Consider the following 9,542-nt stretch of genomic DNA (forward strand, 5'->3'; position numbering starts at 1 on the left):
TCTGTAAAGGTTTTTATTGCGGGTCAGGGCAAACAATGGGTAGGTATTTTAAAGTAAGGAAATATATAACATTATTAAATTATTACTAAGGTTTTTTTAGCTCATCTAAAGATCGGTAAAATTATGAATCAATGTTTTGTTTTATATGTATTTATGTCCACAACCTTTTATGAATCAGATAAAGATATGTGAGAAATGCCAGATAATATGAAAAAAAAAATAAATCTGTGATTATAAACACGTTCAACCTATTGAGGTACGTCACGGTATAAGGTAACCCTAAAGTATGATTTTGTTTTAGAAACAGGCCTACATTTGCATCGTTTACATTACATAACATTTTTTAACATTTTGTATTTGAAACTTTTGTAAATATTAATTTTCTGTAAGGTTACCGGTCCTTTTGAAACTTTAATAGGTATCGACTTAACAGATGGTGAACAAAATATTACTTCACAAAAATAATGTGGAGCCATATGGACATGATTCAGTATTATGCGACATGTGTTTTTGGTCACAATAGAATAACACCTTATTTACAAATGGTTTAATCCCTTTTTTAAAATATCCCCATGGCAACGGGACCTTGGAGGAGCTTTGAGGCTAATCATCTTGGTTGGTTACACATTCCAAGATTCGGAAGAGAAGCAACAATTACGTAGTACTGTACTGTATTCATCCTAAATACATCTTGAATAATACACTCTTTTAAAAAAAATATTTTATAGAATTCTAGCTACCAGTAGGGTGAGTAAATTATCTCATTCATATTTTAATTATTTTAATCATAGTTATGGGTTGGGATAGCAAATAGGTTTGTTACTATAGTGTTTTATTATTTGTGGCTGATCTAAGAATATCAGAGAATTAGTGCACTTGTTATAGTCTCTGATGGCAGAATGTAAATCATCTTAGTAAATGTGTTAATGAAGAGTGTTCATTAATCAATATTTTATATTACGTGTACTTCTTATTACTTATTATTAATTGATTCGTGGTAATAATGCCTAGGCCTAATTGATACAATGCTTTATGATTATCAATTAAATTAATGTTAGAGATCTTTGAATGTAATTAGTACAGTAGTTATAGCTATGTTAACTTTAGTCCACCCAATGCACATATTGTACAGCCAGTGATGACCTTGTGGTATTTATTGATTTATAGCCTATATCCGTATCCGGACAACTACCCCCTGGACAATTACCACCCGGACAACTACCACCCGGACAATGACCCCCCCCCCCCCTAGGACAACTACCACCCGGACAATTACCCCCTAGGACAACTACCCTCTAGGACAACTACCCCATTAGGACAACTCCCACTCGGACAACTACCCCCTTAGGACAACTACCCCCTAGGACAACTACCCCCTAGGACAACTACCACCTAGAACAACAACCCCCTATGACAACTACCCACCTAGGACAACTACCCCCTAGGACAACTGCTATGTCCCTAGGACAACAACACCCTCTGAACGACCACACCTATATCATGACACCTACACCTTTCTGTAGGTTACAATATTACGATCTTGTAAAACTTACTGAACTCCAGTCAATCAAACATTCTTTCATTTAAGATCAATCTCTCTCCTTATGTTTTGGAAGTTCAGTAAATTTTACAAGATCGTAATGATTAAACCTAAGGTGTAGGTGTGGTTGTTCAGAGAGTGTTGTTGTTATAGAGGGGTAGTTGTCATAGGTGCATAGCAATTGGACTAGAGGGTAGTTGTAAGATAGTGGGACTGGAGCAGCCCCTTAATATCGATAAAATTGACCCGATTTTGTTCTCTCTTTTCTTTTTCAAAACAAATGTTTTAACGTAAGAGCTTATGTTATGCTGTTTAATGACATTACACGTTTACTACTACAAGTCCAGTAATAATGGAATATTGGTTTGGCTGTTACTACTTCATAGAAGAACTTTAACTGATTTGTTTTTTACATTTTCTCCCCACTCCACAATAGGATAACAAACGTTTCTAGATCCTAAAGAATAATAAATTATATCCATGATGTTGTTATGACTTAAACATTTCTACTTATATTTTATTACAATTCGTACTCTACAGCAAGAACCTCCTAATTTTACTTTAGATTTAAAACAAATCTACACTAATCAATTGATTACATTAGACGATTTGAAAATCGATCTCTCTCCCCCGACAGGTTCATACATTTCTTAGTATTCATATTATGAAAACATAGCTAACTGCGCCAATTGGGGAAATCGTTTTTCATAGTTTGTCCTAGAAGTTTAAAAAAAATAAATATCGCTACACAGTAATTATTACAAAATAGACTACAAATCTTATGTATGTAGCAGGTCACTCACTCTCCTGGAATTCATGTGGTTTTCCATACTTAACTAATGTAGACTATAGACCTGGGCTGTAACCACTAAGGTGTCAACTCCTAATAATTAATTGCCTTATTCTATGGAATTGGTAATAACTTACTAATGATTACTTGGGTGTGATCTTAATAGATATACCAGCTCTTGGGAGGGGACAAGGAGGGTCACTGAACTGATAAGTCACCTCACTGGGCTACTCCTTAATAGTCATGTATGTTCTGTAATTAACACTTCTTGTAGATTAACACAATTTGGAAATAACTTGAACCGATAGCTACAACTTAATCACTCTCTGTGTACCTGTATATAGTGTAAATAAAGTACCATTGAGAGAATATAACAACAGTCTGTGTCATTTATATAAAGAGTGCTACAAATTGGAGGTTCTACCGAGACATTGACACAGCAGATTTTTAATTTTGTTTCTTTAATTGTACGGACAAGTTTATTTTTTTAATTCATTATACGGAAAATAGCGATAGAATGGATTACACAATTGTAGACATGGTCAACGATACTTCTTCTTCATCACATTTTGAACGGACTCCATCACATTCAACACCACGAAGGGTAAGCGAACGTCATAATAATATTTCAAATGTATATACTCCAATTCAGCGGAATAATGTGGGTGCTGGGTATATGCCATACAACCCAGTGCATCAACTGAAAAGTGTTCCAATATTCACAGGAACAACAGGGGGTATATTAATAGAGGACTGGGTTCGAGATATGGAGTATTTACTATCAGCTAGTACCATGCCAGTGACATTACAATTTGCAACAATTGTAAGGAACTTAGGGGGCTCAGCAAGAAAATTGGTTTTGAACATCCCAGTAGAATGGCAAAATCCCCAGACAGCATTTGCCGAATTTAAACAGCAGTTTGGCGATATTTGCAGTGGGGACCCACTCGCTAATTTCTATGCTCGGTTCCAAGGACCTAATGAAGGCGGATCCATATTCGCAATTGAATTGGATTCCAAATTGAGGCGAGCCGAAACCATCATGGGCAGAGGTCCAATGCCAGACAGGGACCGAATTTTAATAAACCAGTTTTTGCGAGGCATAGTCAACATTGAACTTCGCAATAGAATTGCGCCGATGAGACCTATGTTAACGACATTCCGTCATCTAATTGGTGAGGTTCGGGTATTTGAGAAAGAAAGTACAACACCGATATTTTAATAATTTCACGTCAAATATTGTTAAATTGTGGTACAACACCCTCGTAGTCCCCTCTGCACACACAACTTGATTTTACAATACAATTGGCACCAAAGAAGCAGCTTGTTAATTTGGTTACTAATTGTAATTGTCCAAAGCTGTAGTTGTCCTATGGGCCAATTGTAATTTTCCTAGTGGGTAGCTAGAGGGTAGTTTTCCTAGGGGGTAATTTTCCTAGGGGGTAATTGTCCTAGAGGGTAGTTGTCCTAGGGGGTAGTTGTCCTAGAGGGTAGTTGTCCTAGGGCGTAGTTGTCCTAGGGGGTAATTGTCCTAGGGGTAGTTGTCCTAAGAGGGTAGTTGTCCGGGGGGTAGTTGTCCTAGGAGGGTGGTTGTCCAGGGGGTTATTTTCTGGGTGGTAGTTGTCCGGTTGGTAGTTGTCCAGGGGGTTTGTTGTCCTAGACCTTTATAATATGTTGCACTGTTAAAGTGTAGGCTGAATATAAGCTTGTCAAAAGTAGTGACTCTATAATCTTAATTGAATTGTTTGTTTTCATAATTTTATTTTGTGTTTAATATAATATTTCGGTATGTTTTCTGATTGTTTACAATTAATGGGTACTCCCAACTGTTAACGATTATTATAGATCGTGATTAAATACAAATAGTATAATGTTTAGCATTTCGATTGTTATTTACATCTTTGCTATACCGACTTTATTCTTTAACACAGGGTTTGTATTCCTCGTTGTTCATGTACTAAAAGAACCAGACACCATTCACTTGTCCTGTTTTGTGTGTCACAATTGGATTTATGAAGATAGTATGAAATATATAATTTGGTGTGTATGATAAACAAACGGTTGTATGATATCCTGGGTATCGAGCACAAGAAGACAACAGCCTATCACCCGCAGATAAACAACAAAATAAAACACTAAGTAAAAAACACATTTTTATAGCAAAGATTGTAATCCATAACTTAAGATGTATTTACACTCTAAGCCACAATGTAATTTTTATTATCTATTTCAGATGTTTGAGAAGACAAGACAATTTGAAGGCATATCTAGATGCGGCCGTATTTGCTTTTAATACTAAAATTCAAATGACGACAAAATATTCATCCTTTTTACTGTATCAACGAGAACCCCAAAAACCTGCCGAATATACCGACAAAATCCTGTTTTGGGTAAGTAGGTCCTATTTTGGTCTTAAAATTACACTTGTGCATTTATACGTCAGTTACACATCTTTTTATTATAATGTCATCTTTTTCCATATTTATACAGCTATCAGACATACCAAAAACGTCAATGCCGACGGAAAAAAAACAGGCAGCAAAAAAAGCAACGGTACAAACAACAAAAGACCAAGTTTTAAAGAACATCAAACCAAAACAATCGGCGCAAGTGAGGAAGAGTGGAGGGAAATTGTATGCACGCTGATTATAACCGGAATAAAAGTGCTCGTGCGCAATCAAAGGAAATGGAACATTAAAGGAGAAAATGTGGGTTCTTACTTTACAGGACCCTTCACAGTTTTAGAGGTTAATGGGAAAGTCCTAACGTTAATGGGAAAGTCCTGACGTTAATGGGAAAGTCCTGACGTTAATGGGAAAGTCCTGACGTTAATGGGAAAGTCCTAACGTTAATGGGAATGTCCTGACGTTAATGGGAAAGTCCTGACGTTAATGGGAAAGTCCTGACGTTAATGGGAAAGTCCTAACGTTAATGAGAAAGTCCTGACGTTAATGGGAAAGTCCTGACGTTAATGGGAAAGTCCTGACGTTAATGGGAAAGTCCTGACCGTAAAAGATGGGAAGAGAATCAGAGTCGTAAATGTAGACTTTGCCAAAATTGTCAAAGAAAGTAAATAATGTCCACCACATCAACGCGATTACCTTACCGTATAGTTGGATAACTTCAAATTCAAAATTTCTCATTTCCTTACGGCTAAAATGTTAACATCATGTCTGCTTTATTTTTTAGTAGATACAAAAGTAGTTATTAGTAAAATGCAATGCAAGCACGCGAGGTCATTTATATTTACGCACGCATGATGTAAAAGTGGTTACAAAGGTTGTAAAATCGTGGGTAAATATACATTCCGGATCATACTACACGGAAACAACAGTGAGCTCATAAACAAACCGCATTTCGCCGACAGTTCAGTTATCATTTTTGGTAGAATTTATAACAGTTATAATTTTAAGAAATATTAGGCTATTTTTTGATTGATAAGGAAGCTAACTAAGTAAGTTAGTTGAATTACTGGAAGCCCTACCATAATGAAGAGCGCAACAAAGCATCATCTGTTATGTGTAGTATTTATAGGTAAGTAGCCATAAATTATAATTTTGATCCACACCCAAGATAGAAACAGGATGTAGCGTGATAGACCTATCAAATCTCATTCAATAATGCTGTGTACAGTTACTTAGCCCTACTGTAACCTGAGTTAAGCCAATTACTCGATCACATACACTTTACACGCACCAACAAGTCATGATTAATTCTAGGGAATATTGTGAGACTAACTACAGGTTTTGTAAATACGTCTATGAAGAAAATTAAAGTAATTTTAATTACAAATTTATTTTAATTAAAATTGGGTTTAGATAGATCACTAGGTATACATAGAAAAATTATTATTTAACGGCGACAATGTAGGCCTATATGCTTAAAGATGTGTTTTTACAACAATTAATAAAGATGAATAAATTCAAACCTTGAATATACTAGTTTGTGATTTTAATAAAGTTATTCAATTTTTCCGAAACAAAGATGACAAATGATTCAAATATAAAGATAAAAAAATAAACCGTTACCTTAACTAGAAACTCAGTAAATTTGAAACCGTGCTTCCGATTGACTATTTTTTTCTTTAGTTTTTATTTCCATCCAATGGTCAAAAGTTCATTCTTCCCTGATTAAACAAACAAAACAATATATTTTAAAAATGTATACAGTATCTATCTTTAGAGATAGACCTACATTTCTAGCATTAAATATGGTTCGAAGTGATTTCACAAAATGATTGGCATCAGTATTAACAAATAATGAATGTAAATATATATCTACAGCAGTAGGCCTATCGTTTCTGCCAATGGTTGAGGGAACGGCACCTGCAGAATGGTTAGTAAAAGACAGCAACGGTTACCTGTGCATGAAGATGAAAATGGCAGCCACTATTACTGTACCTGATGAAGTATATGGGGTAGGCATTTATCATTACAGGTATTAGTATTACGACGGTATATCACAATAAAATAGAAAGACTTCCTCAATAAAAAAAAATCATGGTTTATTCTATTAAAGAAAGAATTAATATTCTCATTTATTTGTTTGTATATACTATCAGTGTTTGTACTGGGTCAACCTTTCGGTGTTTATATGCTATTGAAATTGTATTAACTAGATGGTACGCTCGCTTCGCTCGCGTACCATCTAGGTCGTTCCCACAGATGGTTCTCGAATACACAGTAATTTCAGCGTTAAAAAATTGGCGATTTCAAATGTAAAATAATGCAGGACAATAATATATGTCGTTTAGAGGAACGATTAAATAGACACTGTGATTTATGTACTCAACTAAAATTAGCACACTGGGAATTACTTCCGAAAGAGAAAGTTGTCACAAAATGAGACCAATTGTTTAAGTCAAATTTAAACAAACTTAATTTGTGTTTTGTATGTAACATTATGGTTGAGAGATGGGGAAGAGGATGGGTGCAAAGAGGAACAATTTTTAAATATATTCTTTATTTTGTAACGAAATATTAATTAACATGTTTTACAAATAATATACCACTAAACACAGTAAAACATTGCGATGTAATACTTTGTTGAAACTATCACCGTCGTAGTCGATTGAAGTAGTACAGTACATGTAACGATACACTACGACGTATGTTTATATATAATGTTAAACAATTTGTGAAAACCACCTCTATTCGGGGCAAATCATAAATTCGATTAAATCGGTAATAAATATTAAATTACGGCGACTGAAAACGCTAGTTAGACCCACAAGAATAAAAAATGTGTATAATTTGTGTACTGTAATTTTTTAATTCTGCTATTTTATTATCAAACAATATTCATGTACTCAAAGGAACTTTAAAAATGCGCGTATATGAACACGAGATGGGAAGATTAGACCCACGAGAATAAAAAATATATTTTTGTGTAATGTTTTTATTGTTTAATTTTGCTGACTTATTACTCGGACTGTGTCGTCATACCTAACACATACCCACGTCACACACACCCACACTACTACTAGAATAGACATGGGTTTAGAGACTAATAATTAGGCCTAATAGTATTAATAGAAACTATAATTTCATAAGAAACGCGTAATTCTTTAGTAATAAATTATATTAAAAACACCATAAACTAAGGCTGATTATTTCGACAATCCACACAAAACGCCGCTATTCTTTTATGAAATCCCATGCGGCAACCACAGCGGAGATAGGCCTAGAATCGTACCGCACTTGTGTAATCACTTCTTGTTGCTATCCGCTTGGGTGCACACGGAACAAGAAAATTTAACTGATGAATTATTCATGTTTGTTTTGTGACGTTTCATGAGGTACCCCAACTTATGTACGAAAAAAAAAATCGCAGGGTGCCAACCCGATGTTGCCGTCATGAAGGCCCTAAAAAGATTACCGCGGCGCGACTTGCTTATCGCTTCGCATAAATCATGTTTTTCCACGTGAAATTGAAATTAATGCATGAAACGTACGCGAAACGTAAATAAACATTTAGAGAGGCGAATTCCTCCATGGAAATTAAATTAATTAATTAGATTACTTCATTGCGAGAGAAAGTAAATACTTCCAAAAAACCCTTCACAAGTTTCCGCTTTTTGGGTTTAGCCGCTCTTATTTATAATTATTTTATCTCAAACATTGTACATAGAAAAGAGCAATAAATGTTACGAAAAAAAATTTCAACGATGGCGACACGATAAAAATGCGGGAAATTGTAAGCCTCTGTCTGTTGTGCAAGGAGCTAGTAGTTGTTTCAGGCAGCATGCTCTCAGGCAGCGAGCAGTTGAAATGTACGATTCCTACAACACGTAAATTGCTAGCCTAAAGAGCAGTGCGAGTCGCAACCGGTCGGAGAGTGCGAGGAGGAATTACCTACTGACGCGAACTGCATGCGTGAGTGATTTGAACATCTCACGTGACATAAATATCCAATCAGAAAACAGTATTCTGGCTAGCTGGAAGTTTCGTTGAGCGTAAAAAAATATCGCCTCCTGTTGGAATCACTTTTCAGTCTGGAGTACGCCCTCTAGTGTTCTTATTACATCTCTCTCTGTCTTATGGCTCTCTGGCTGACTGAAATGTCTAGCGCCCTCGGGACCACAGGCTGGCCAAATGTCTAGCGCCATCGGACCACAGGCTGACCATAAAAGAACCACAGGCTTGCCGTGTGTTTGACGACCCCTGCTCCATTTATTTAGATGTTAATATCGTTTAATAGCGCCCTCTAAGATTGATATTTTCAAAAGAATATAGCGTTGTCTATAATATATAGTTTGGACATGTTCTTTAATATTATCTCCGGATATGCCATTCGTTAAAGATATTGGGAGGTCTGTTCGCATATTAATTTTAATTCACTTTTCAATGCAATCGCGTGAAATACAGATCTCTCGGATTACATAGTATCACTTGTTATTACAATGAGTAAATAGTAGGCTATAAATCTTTGTATGTAGGCATTCTTATAAAATACAATAAAGGTAGGCCTACCAATAATGTACTCCCATGAAAGAAAAAGTGTATTACTTGTGTATTTCAATATACAGAAAATCTGCTAGTTCAAATGGAAGTAAAAAAGGTGTCTTGTTAGTACAACATTTAGGTGTTTTATTAGTAATGCCAGTATGGTATTACGGTACTATCACAGCATTTTTTAAAGATAAGTATGACACACGATGTGTGCAAAACGCCTTTTTCACGAATATTTAAATTCTACTTCAATATTATACTC

At 35.4% G+C, this 9,542-nt stretch overlaps 1 long non-coding RNA gene across 1 annotated transcript; it reads left to right on the top strand.

The window, feature by feature from the left end:
• The first annotated feature begins 637 nt into the window (after positions 1-637).
• LOC140049486 (uncharacterized) lies at positions 638-6,195 on the top strand. The gene is made up of 4 exons (XR_011845274.1): positions 638-747; positions 4,262-4,469; positions 4,564-4,720; positions 4,821-6,195. It is a non-coding gene; the product is annotated as an uncharacterized lncRNA (long non-coding RNA).
• The last annotated feature ends 3,347 nt before the right edge of the window (positions 6,196-9,542 follow it).

The sequence above is a fragment of the Antedon mediterranea genome, chromosome 5 (assembly GCF_964355755.1).
Source record: "Antedon mediterranea chromosome 5, ecAntMedi1.1, whole genome shotgun sequence".
NCBI lineage: Eukaryota > Metazoa > Echinodermata > Crinoidea > Comatulida > Antedonidae > Antedon > Antedon mediterranea.